Here is an 11,475-nt window from a genome sequence, read left to right as displayed (position 1 = left end):
CTCCTTTTGCAGACTCTGGATTTGAATCATTGGGAAGTAGCCAAGGACGGGCTATCTTATTTTAAATCCCAGGCAGACTAAGCCTGGGTCACCTTCCTTGGGTGACTTCCCAGCTCCCTCTCTTCCCCACCTAGTGTCTGTCCCAGGGAAAGAATTATCTGGACTTGGGTTTGGGACAGCGATGTGGCCCTCTCTGCTCCCAGCTGGCACCCCCATCTGTTAGCCACCCAGGTGCCTGGCCGCAGAGGGCCCTGGAGTGGAAGCTTCTGAAAGGCCTCAAGGTATGATTGTGCCCAACTCACTCTGAACCCTCGGCAGGGACTGGGGCTGTGCCCATCTTGGCCAGGAGTTTCTATCTGCCTTGGACACAGCCCAGACCAAAGAGCAAAGGAGGTTTGTTCTTGAAGCAGAGATCAGAAGTAGGCACACAGAAGGCTCTTTGCTTTGGAGCTGAAGCTTTAAAAGATTTGTTTTTTTTAAATATCCTGCTTCAGAAAAGAGAAGCCAAAAACCAAACATTCCTGAAACGTGAATTTCAGGTGGCTTTAAAGGAACAATTTGTTTGGTTTCCATCCCACCCTGTTTCTGCTTAGTAGGGTCTCAGGCACTTGTCCCTGGGGTTTGGTGGAGCGTCCACACCCATCCAGCCTCACTGGGCAGTTTCCTTAGCACCAGACCCAGCCTGAGAGTCACTGGCCATAGCTGGGCCTGAGTTCCAGGAGCCGGTCTGTGCGCATCCACCCCAGGAAGTGGAGGCCTCTTTTCTTTCATCCTTAGCAGCATCCACACTGGTGACCACACCCTCTTTCATGAAAACTCTCTCTACCCTGACCTCAGGGATCAGATACCCTTTTTACTCTCCTCCTGACCTCCAGATGCTCCTTCTCACCTCCTACCTGGAAATCTTTCGGGTCCCAACCTTGGCATGCCCTGTCCCCGTCTTGGAGAACTCATTCTTGCCCCTGTCCTCAGCAGTGCTGGGCTCAGCCAAGCCTCTGTCTTCAGGCCCTGAGGCCCTGCCAGTGCCCCATGCTCTGGACTTAATTTTCTTTGTTTTCAGCTTTATTGGGATATAATTGACAAAATTTTAAGGTATTTAAAGTGTGCAATGTGGTGATTTGATATATGTAGACACTGTGCAAGGATTCCCATGATCAAGTTGGCCTTAATTTTCCATGATTGAATTATTCACTTGGAGTCCCGCCAGATGCTCGGGGTCTTTCCAAGTCCCAGCACTGGGAGGAAAGAGAGAGAGAAAGCAGAGGCAACGCCAGCGTTGGGCAAGCTGAACACCTGTTAGTGTGAGGGAACAGCTGAGCAGGGTGCCAGGGCCTGGATCCAAGGTAGAGGGCATCTGGGTATCTCACAGATGACCCAAGCTCAGTTCAAAGGGTGTCCCAAAGCTAACCTTGACCAAGAAAGGAGCAGAATTAGAGGACTCTTCTGAGTAGCCTTGCTTGCCCTCCTTGCTCTCTGGGTCCCTGCTGTGGGGGCCATGGTAGAACTAGCTGAGGGTGGAGAGGGAGGGCACTCAGTAAGAGGGCATCTGGAAGGGGGAACAAATCAAGGGCTTATTGCTGTCATCCAGGGAGGAGGTGATAAAAAGTCTGAGGCCTGAAGTGGGGTAGTGGGGAGAAGCATTCATTCATTCACTCACTCATTCACCAAAGACTAAATAACCCCAACATACCCAGGAGGTACTGAAATCAACTTTTAAAAAGAATACACTCATGTATAATGTTTAAAATTACATAATGTATTTTTAAAAGACTGGAAGCAAATTCATCAAATGCTCATGGTCATGAGCAAGTGTTGCTAATTAGGGGGATTCTGGCCACCTGCTTCAGTGTTAAGCCACTTGATTTCTAGGCCCAGCTGTTCCTGTGCCTGGCTATAGACTACAAAGCTCTCCCCCTCTCTGGGCCTTTCCCTCACCTGTAAAGTGAGAGTGTGGAACCAGAACACTCGGGACCAGGGGGTTGTGGCAGTTTCAGTGGCCTGGCGGAGGCTGCTCTGCTTTGCTTTGGGAGCTGTGGCCACCCCCGCCCCAGAGGGCTCCGCAGATGGGAGAGGCCACCCGCAGTCTGACCAGCTGTTTGGCTCTGTTCTCAAATTAGAATCATGCCTCTCATCTCTTTACACCTGTTTAGAATCAAAATAGTGTAGTCTGGTGACCACGAACAGAGGGGGCTACGGCCAGAGCTTTGGAGTCTGCCTCAGTTGGGAAGTGAGGGAGCTGGTGAGGAGGGGAGGTAACACGTATTGATCACATGTCCCCTCTTTTACCAGACACTGTGTGAGGAGGGGGTGAGACTCAGAGAGGGGCAGAACCACATCCAGTGGCAGAGCTGGGAAGTGGGGCTCAAGGATTGTAACCGGCTGTCTTGTCATGAGTCAAAAGGAGCCAGAACCCTAGGCTGCTCTTCCGAGGACTGAGGGAGGTTTCCAGCAGCTGTAGACCCCACTCTTGCCCCCACTGCCAGAATTTTGTACGTGGTGGCAGGGAGTTTTGTTTGTTTATTTATTTATTTGGAGAGAGAGGGAGGAAGAGAGAGAAAAACATCTACGTGAGAGAGAAACATCAATTGGTTGCCTCCTGTATGCTACACAACCAGGGTTTGAACCCGCAACCTAGATGTGTGCCCTGACTGGAATTGAACCCACAACCTTTTGGTGCACAGGACGACATTCCAAACAACTCAGCTACCTGGCCCCGGCAGTGGTGGCAGGGGTTGGAACCCACTTCTGATTCTATCCATTGGAAGCATATTTCTCTTCCTTAGAAACCCGCCCTAGCACAATTGCTTCTCCCCTTTCTCGTTCTCGTGCCTCTAAGTCACCCTGACTTCCTAGCGCCTTCTGTCATCCTTCTGTGGAGGCTGGTGCTGCCCTTCCCATGGGAAGCAGCCTCTTGAACAGGAGGAAACGTAGGGTCCCTCATACTGAGCTGGCTCCAGGCACCTGCGTCTTCCTTTTACAACTTCCCTATTTGGTTGACTAACTGTCCTTTTCCAAGCCTGCTCCCCACTGGGTGCCCTCCCCTACCCCACCTCTGCCCTTACACACACACGTACCACCTTCCTTCTTCCTGTTCTTTAAATTTTAAATTAGTAGGGCAGGGGAAACTGTGTTCATTCTCCAACCTGGCCTCAGGGTTTTAGGCAGGCATTCAAGACAAAAAGTAATTTCTTGTCAAATACTATTGCTTTTCTGTTTTGACTACTGGATTATAATATTTTTCTAATGTTTATAGCACATAAAACAAAAATATTATAGAAAAGTATTGTGGGGTAATTGGCCCCCCCTTGGACTAGCCTGAATACCTAAATACCATAATAACATTTTCAGTGGGGTAATGCCTTTGACCACACCTTGGAATACAACCTGGTTGGAAGTTGAGGACTGCTTGTAATTCTTAATAAAATCAAATCTGCTGCATCTTGGGTAGGATTCTTAACCTCGCTTATTGGGCTAGTAATCTGTGCCTCACAGGACTGTCCCAAGGACCACACGAGGTAAGGGACGGGGCTGTGCCAGCACACGATAGGTGTTCGGTAAATACCCACACTGCTTCCCACTCCATACCGTCCTGAGGGGTTGTGTCTTACTCTCTGAGCACCCATTTCCTCATCTGTGAACTGGGCTTATAGTCCTGAGTCGCTCTGACTACGGCAGGTCCTTTGTAGCTGTGGGATTCATATCAGTGGATTCAACTAACCTCAGATTGAAAATATTGGGGGGAAAGAAAAAGTTATGTTGCTGCTGACGTATACTACGTGGTTAGGCCTAAGACGGGTGCATCTGACTGAAGGTGTACAGAATTTATTTTCTTGTCATTGTTACCTAAGCAATATAGTACAACAACTATTTACATGCTATTTGCATCGCATTAGGTATTATAAGTAATCTAGAGATGATTTAAAGTATATGGGAGGGTGTATGCAAATATGCAAATACTACATATTTATAGTATTTGCATATATACTACAAATACTACATGCAAATACTACACCATTTTATGTAAGGGACTTGAGCATTCGAGAATTTTGGTATCCTCAGGGGTCCTGGAACCCCACCCCCCAGCAGACACAGAGGGATGGGTGTACTTCATGGGGTGACTGTGAGGTACCTTGTGGAGGGTGTGAAAGTGCCTTCCTTCTCTGCTGAAGGTTCAGAGCAGCGTTAAGGATTGTTACATGCAGGCCCCATTGCACAGCTTCACTGACTTTTTTTGAAGAGATAAAGCTCCAGCTCTGGCCCGCTGGCTCAGCTGGTCAGAGCATCGTCCTGGTGCTCCGGGGTTGTGGGTTTGATCCCTAGTCGGACCCTGTACAGAAGTCAACCAGTGGGTGTGTGAGTGGATGGAGCAGCAAGTTGATGTTTCTCTCTCTCTCCCTAAAGTTAATAAAAATTTTGAAAATTATGAAAAGAAAAGAGATAGAGCTCTAGTCCCTGAACAGTTAAATCCTGGTTGGGACAGGCTACCCCAAGCTCATGGAGCGAGGCCCCACCTGGCCATACAGCTCCAGAGGCCAGGGCTGCACTGAAGAGCAGTCCTGCCTGCGCCCCTTCCCCTGGTCTCAGCCTCCCCCGCTCTCCGTTCTCAAGCGCTGCCTGCTAGGAGGTGTGTGCTGTGACAGCGGCCTGAAGGTGGATCGCGAGATGAGCTGACATCTTACTTCACAGTTGGCCTAGGGCTCCTTGTCCCCCGTGTCCCTCTGTCTCCTTGAGGGGGTGGGAGTTGGATGGGAGTTATGGAGGGCCCTGGTCCCAGCTCACCAAGTGGCCAGTGACTCCCCCAGGCAGAGGTTTCCCTGTGGCACAGTCACTGCCTGCCGGCCTCGGGCAGGCGCCTTTCTGTTACTGCAGGGTCTTCCAGAGAGTGCTGCCGCGGCCTTCAGGTCTTCGTGCTTTAATAAAACATTTATTGTACTGAGGATTAGAAAAGACTATAGCTACCTCAACAGAGGCCTGACCTGACGAAGAATTGAAGGATTTGGAGACAGGAGAGGCTGCATAATCTATTTATTGTATGGGCTCTGTGTTCTTTAGCAAAGTATATATATTTTTTAAAGTGAGATGATTACAAGTTGGTTTAGTGACAAAAAGCCAAATAAAAAGTAGTGCAGGTGCTGTGCAGGCATGGCAAAAATTGTGAGGGGACACAGAGTGACAGAAGTTTGGGAAATGACATTTTCCCATTTAGTGCTCACAACAGTCCTGAGAGTAGGTGTTATTGCCTTGTTTTATGGAGGCAGAAACAGGCGCAGAGAGAAGAGGTGAGTTGCCCAAGATCACTCAGTGAGGGAGTGAAGGAACCACTCACTGGCCACCCGACCTTTAGTGGGACAGTGGGGCCTGGACAGAGGGCTCCTCCCAGGACCACTGAGCCACAGGGCGTGGAGCCCTGGGCTTGACAGTTCAGAGCTCACCTCTCTGTTGGTGAGCTGTTCCAGGCAGGGGCTTGTCTTTGGATCAGAAACAGTTGAATCAGATTGGCTGACCTCATTCATGCCTTGGCAGGTTTGATAGCGAGACTGATGGGGGATTAGGGAGGGGGTTGGTGAGATGGAGAACTTGGCGGACAAAAGCAGGCAGTGGCCTGCCAGGCTGGCAGCCACAGGGGCCAGACCTGTGGGAGGAACGAAGTAACTCACCCCCACCCCCGCCACCAGGTTCTTTTAACAATTTGGTCTAGCCTAGAATTGTCCTTTAGCAGGCTTCTCACACCCAATCTGAGAGTAGGTGAGAAGGATTTGAGTCAAAGTACAGGTGGCAAACACAAGGCCCTCGGGTGGAATCCGGCCCTCCACCTGGTTTTATCCGCCCGGCACCTAGTTCCTACCCAGGCAGCAGTGCCAAGCTCTCGCTTAACTGTTAAGGAGCAGTTACATTTATACAGTCCTGAAATTACATTCAGCCCTTTGAAGGCAACCATGAGGCTGATGTGGCCGCTGGTGAAAGTCAGTTTGACACCCCTGAGTCAAAGGAAAATCAAAAATTCCGCCAATGCATCCACACGCACCCAGCAGACACACAGACACAGTCAACAGCCATGTTTTCCTGCCCCTCGCACCACACACCTTGCGGTCAGGGGACCTTCCTGCATGAGTGGTCATCTCAGATCTTTTGGCCTGGTGCCTCTAAAAAAACGCCTAGGGTGTACTTTCACCTTTGGAATGATTTTTTGCTGACCTGTCCCTCTGTTTGTGTTCTATTGTCACTATACAGCTGAACACTGCATAGATTTGGCTCCTCCCTGCCGTTGCCAGAAATGTAAATGCTGGTCAAAATAAAATAAACAAGCAAGTAGTGAGCGGATGAGATGGTCTAGACCCTTGAGAGGTGAGGGTTTGGTAGGTGAAAAGGAAAGGGTCAGGGGAGCAAGGATGGATGAGGTGGCTTTGGCCTCGGCCTTGAGGGACTTGGGGCCCCCTGAGGGGCAGGAGAGGGAGCTTGCTTGAGGTAGCTTAAAGGACCAGTCAGCAGAAGATTTCAGCAAGACCTGAAGACTGACCGTAGAATGGTGGGCACAACGATGAGTGTGACTGCTCCTGAAGGCTGCAACCCACCTTTGGGTGGAGTGCGGGCATCAGGGAAAGTTTGCTCTTCCCAGGGATCCGGTGCCAGCTGAGGAAAATTTTGTATCACCTGTGCGGTGTGAGGCTTAATGCACAAGTTACAAAACACATTCCCCAGTGAGCCAGGTGGGGAGTAATGAGCCCCAGTAGACACACAAGGAGGCTGAAGCTCAGGGAAGTGATTAGTGACTCAGTTCAGCAGACGGTGGAGCTTAAGGATAGCACCTAGACCCTGGGCGTGGGGGGAGCGGGGAGGGCATAGGTAGTGCCTCCCGGGCCTGCAGGAAAGGAACAAATGGGGAAGTGGAAGGTATGGTGTCTGCCCCCGGAAGCAGCTGCAGGAGAAGAGAGCCCGGTGGTTCACACGAGCGGGTCAGGGAAGTGGGGTGGGATGTGCAGGGGAGAAGAAGGAGGCACACTTGTTGGTGGGATGGGGTGGGGGTGGGGCAGCGGTGTGCAAATGGTGGTCACAGTTGGGCAAAGATAAAGATTTCTGGCCCTGGTAAGAGAAACCTCAAAAAACTTCAATTCCAGAACTGGCTTTCTGCTTCAGAGATTACTCAACTCTCTCTATTTTTTATCTTAAGAAAAGATAAAACTTTTAAAAAGTTAATCCTATTCTTTTTACTACCTTGAAGCTAAGACAGGGAGAGGACAGCAGCTACCACTCCTCCAGTCTCGACCATGCTGTGGGAACACTGCTGACAGCCGCCTGGCTGGGCTCACTGGATCTCTCAGTCACCTTTGGAGGCTTCTGAAGTCACCTCCATGTTATCATTGGGGAAACTGAGACATCAAATGGCCAGGCACCCAGCTCAAAGCCACTCAGCAAACAAATGAAGAGCTGAGGTTTAACCCAGACAGTCTCTAAGGAGCCTGTCTTTTCAGCCCAAGGCTGGTTGCTTCAGTTACTGTGGCCTCGCATGCCGGGCACCCGCCACACACCCAGCCCTTTGGCTCCACCGTTGCTCTTTTCTACAAAATCTAGGAAGATGAAAACCCTCTGTAATCCCACAACCCAGAGTTAACCACTATTGACATGTTGGGGAACATCCCTCCAGTCTTTCTTCTGTCTACCAACATGCATAGATGATAGAAATTACTACCACACTGTTCTGTGATTTTTAACAGCTTAATGGGTACATAATTGACTAAATTGCACACATTGAAGGTGTATAATTTGGTGTGTCTTAACACATGTACACCTGTGAAATTGCCACCACAATCAAGATAGTGAAGACATCTGTCACCCCCAAAAGTTTCCTTGAGTCCCGTTCATATCACGCCTTCCTCCACTCCCCTCCCAGTGCTGACATCCCAGGAACTTCTGGCCACAGTCACGGCCTAGGTAGCGGGCACCTGGCCAGGGGGCTTGCCTGAGCGGAGGCCCGCAGAGTGGCACCACAGAGTGTGAACCCTACCACATTCTGCAGGCCAAAGGCTGCATTTGACTTTGTCAACTTCCTTCAGCAGTGTGGCCTGTCCTCTAGCACTTGCTGCCCCCTGCCCCTGGGCTCCTAGCCCTCTTCCTCTAACCAGCCCTCCCTCATGCAGACCTGTCTCCTTGGATCTGAATCTTTCAGCTCCCTGAAGTCAGCCCTCCTTCCTTTTCTGGTCCTGTAGCATCATCCAAGAAGGTTGCTGGGGTTCCCAGTTACAGATGTCACAGGTGTGTCTTTAGCTGCTGTTGCCTCTCCAGGTGGAGCAGGAGCTGGGGTCGAGTTGGCAGGCTGTGACGGGGGTGCATAGGCTTCCTGTGAAACAACCACACTTGCTTTTTGTTGCTTTTGACAGACAACCTTCTGAGTCTTGTTACTTGCATACTTTGCTGAGCCGGATTTTGTGAGTGTGAGTTAATCTTCTCTCTATGACTCAGGGCCATATTTGCAATCTCATTTGCTAATGTAGGGTGGCAGATGGAGTGGGCAGTGTAGGTGGACGGGCCACCAACTGTAGCAGTTTTGCTGGAACTTTCTTTCTTGCAAAGGCCACACTTGTCCTCCAGCTTCAGGAGGGGGTTGGTGATTGTGTTTCTGCCTAGCCTATTGGCAGTCTAACATGCCAGCAATTTATTAGCAGATCGAGGGCTGAAGCAGCCTTCTCTCCAGTGGCTTTCTCATCTGCCTTCGAAACAGCGTCACAGACACCTGCACCTGTGATTGTTTTACGGCTGTCAGAGGCCTTGCACACACATTTTCTCTTTTGATCTTCACAATAACCCTGTGAGAAGAGCCTGGCAGGTTCTCCTTCCCATTCTAGATCCTTGCTGCAGAGCAGTCTCAAAAATCAACTCCAGGTCCATTAATTATGAGACAAGCAGATACAAATCCTTAAGAAAGGAGTATAGGAGTTTATCTCTGGGACCTTGGGGTACAAAGAACTTCTTGAAAGCACTGAGTGTTAAAAAAAGGATGAATAAATCACACTACATTAAAACGAAAAGCTGAGCCCTGGCTGGTGGGGCTCAGTGGATTGAGTGCCAGCCTGTGAACCAAAGGGTCACAGGTACGATCCCCAGTCAGGGCGCATGCCTGGGTTGTGGGCCAGGTCCCTAGTAGGGGGTACGTGAGAGGCAACCACACATTGATGTTTCTCTTCTTCTCTTCCTCCCTCCCTTCACCTCTCTAGAAAATAAATAAAATCTTTAAAAAATTAAATGAAATGAAAAGCTGATAATGTGTCAATGTAGGTAAAGGAATTGTAACACATGTGTCTCTCTGGTGGGGACGTTGGTAGTGGAGACCGTGCATGCGTGGGGACTGGGAGTGTGGGGACCCCTCTGCTCTCTGCTCTGTAATTTTGCTGTGAAGCTGAAACTGCCCTCACAAACAAGGTCTATTTAAAAGGGAAAAAAAATAATGGAATCCTTCTGTTTCTCAAAGGAAGCTATAAATAAAACAAAAAGATACAAAATAGGAGAATAGGAGAAGATGCCTGTAACACATAACCAGTGCAAGATTAGAGTCCAGAATACAAAGACCTTCTAGAAATAAATAAGAAAGGGGAGAAGGAAGATGCAACTCTTTTGCAAAAGAGAAAACATACATTGTCAGTAAACATGAAAAGATGCTTAACCACCTTAGGAATCAGGAAAATGCAAACATAAGACACTAGGAAATACCATTTTACACCCACCCGGTTGGCAGAGGGGATAGCAATGTGGGCTCTCTGGCCTAGGCGAGACTTGCATTTGCCTCGTAGACCCCGGTAGCAGCTCCTGGTAGGGCGCACTGTGCAGGGTGTTCAAGGCAGCGCCCTTTGCAGTGAGACATGTAAGCAAGCCCTCTAGCTGTGCAAAGTAAAATGGATGAATGGTGGTATATCATATAACAGAACATGGCAGAAAATGGTAAACCTCAGCTTTATCCATTAACAAGTGAATTTCGAGACTATGTATAGAATGGAATGATGTATTCATATCCTGGGGCTGCCAAAACAAAGTACCCCAGGCTGGATGGCTTAAACAACAGAAATATATTCTCTCACAGTTCTGGAGGCTAGAAGTCCAAGATCAAGGTGTTGTTGCCAAGGCCACGCTCCCTCTGAAGGCTCTAGGGAAGGATCTTTTCCAGGCCCGTTAGATTCTGGTAGCTTCTTGGCAGCATAACAACAGTGTTCACATGGCATTCTCCCTGTGTACATGTCTCTGTGTCCAAATTTCCCCCTTTTTATAAGGACACCAGGCATATTGGTTTAAGGCCCACCTCATCTTAACTCGATGAGCTCTGTGAAGACCCTGTCTCCACAGAGGCCACATCCTGAAGTACTGGGGGTTAGCACTCACAGAGCAATCTCTTTTGAGGAGGCCACAATTCAATCCATAATGAATTTTAAAGTGGCAGAATACATATAATGAGGTGCCATTTATATAAAATTTAGGGATACATAAGTACTTCACAGTTTAATGAAAAGGAAGGGAATGATAAATGTTAAATTGGAATAGAGGTTTCTCTTGGGTGGAGGGAAAAGGGATGTGATAGTGACTTCATCATAAGTCGATGGCAGTTGCATAGGTTTTAATATTCTTTATAACATATAACATATAATAAGTGTTATTTTTATTTAAGATGTATTTGCCCTGTATTTTCCTCAGGGCCTCTCACTCAGCAGGCGCTCAGAAAAGGTAGGCTCCCTTCCCTGCCCCTCCCCCACTGCACTTCTTGCTCAGGGCAAGTCTGGGTCTTCTCTCCTCTCTTCCGTCAAGTGCCAACCCCCACCCACGTGCCTGCCATGGAGGGGCGGCCTGGGCTGCAAATCTAAGACCTGGTTTTCTGATTTTCTGATTTACTGTAGGAGAAGGGTCTGAGCCACTGTCTTACAGGGTTTTACTGGCACCTCCTGGGTGCCAGAATGTGACCATGAGGCCCTTGTCACTCAGACTGTCAAAAGATGGCCCCAATTGACCCTGCAGCTGTTCTGGAACCTGGCACTTGGTCCAGTGAGCTGGAGAACTTACTCTCTGCTGTGACCCCTCCCTGGGGTGATGGACCAAGCTCAGTTTTAGCTCAATCCATCCATCAAGAGAAAGGAATATTATTCTAACTGCGTGCCTCATTTTCCTGCTTTGTAAGATGACAGGGTTGAATGAGGCCATCGCTCAGTCCTGTCCAGCAACAAAGATTCTGGGTTTCTTGTACATGTTATTTGAACCTGCAAAGTTATCCCACAGAAGCACAAAGCCTCTGTTTTACTTTGCTTAAATTCCAGAGCATTTGGTTCCCTAGCACCTGCAGGAGTTGATCTAACAGAAGGGAAGAGAGAAAGTCCGTGGCCTCGTGAGCACTGAAGGGACAGACCACAGAGCGCTGGGTGAGAGGGGCCTGTGAACAAAACAGGGCCCCCAGAGGAGGCCCCGACCCTGTGTGCTGTCAGCCCCCAAGTACTCAGTCTTTGA

This window comes from Desmodus rotundus, chromosome 2 (assembly GCF_022682495.2).
Source record: "Desmodus rotundus isolate HL8 chromosome 2, HLdesRot8A.1, whole genome shotgun sequence".
NCBI classification, from domain to species: Eukaryota; Metazoa; Chordata; class Mammalia; order Chiroptera; family Phyllostomidae; genus Desmodus; species Desmodus rotundus.
This window is presented reverse-complemented; position numbering follows the sequence as displayed.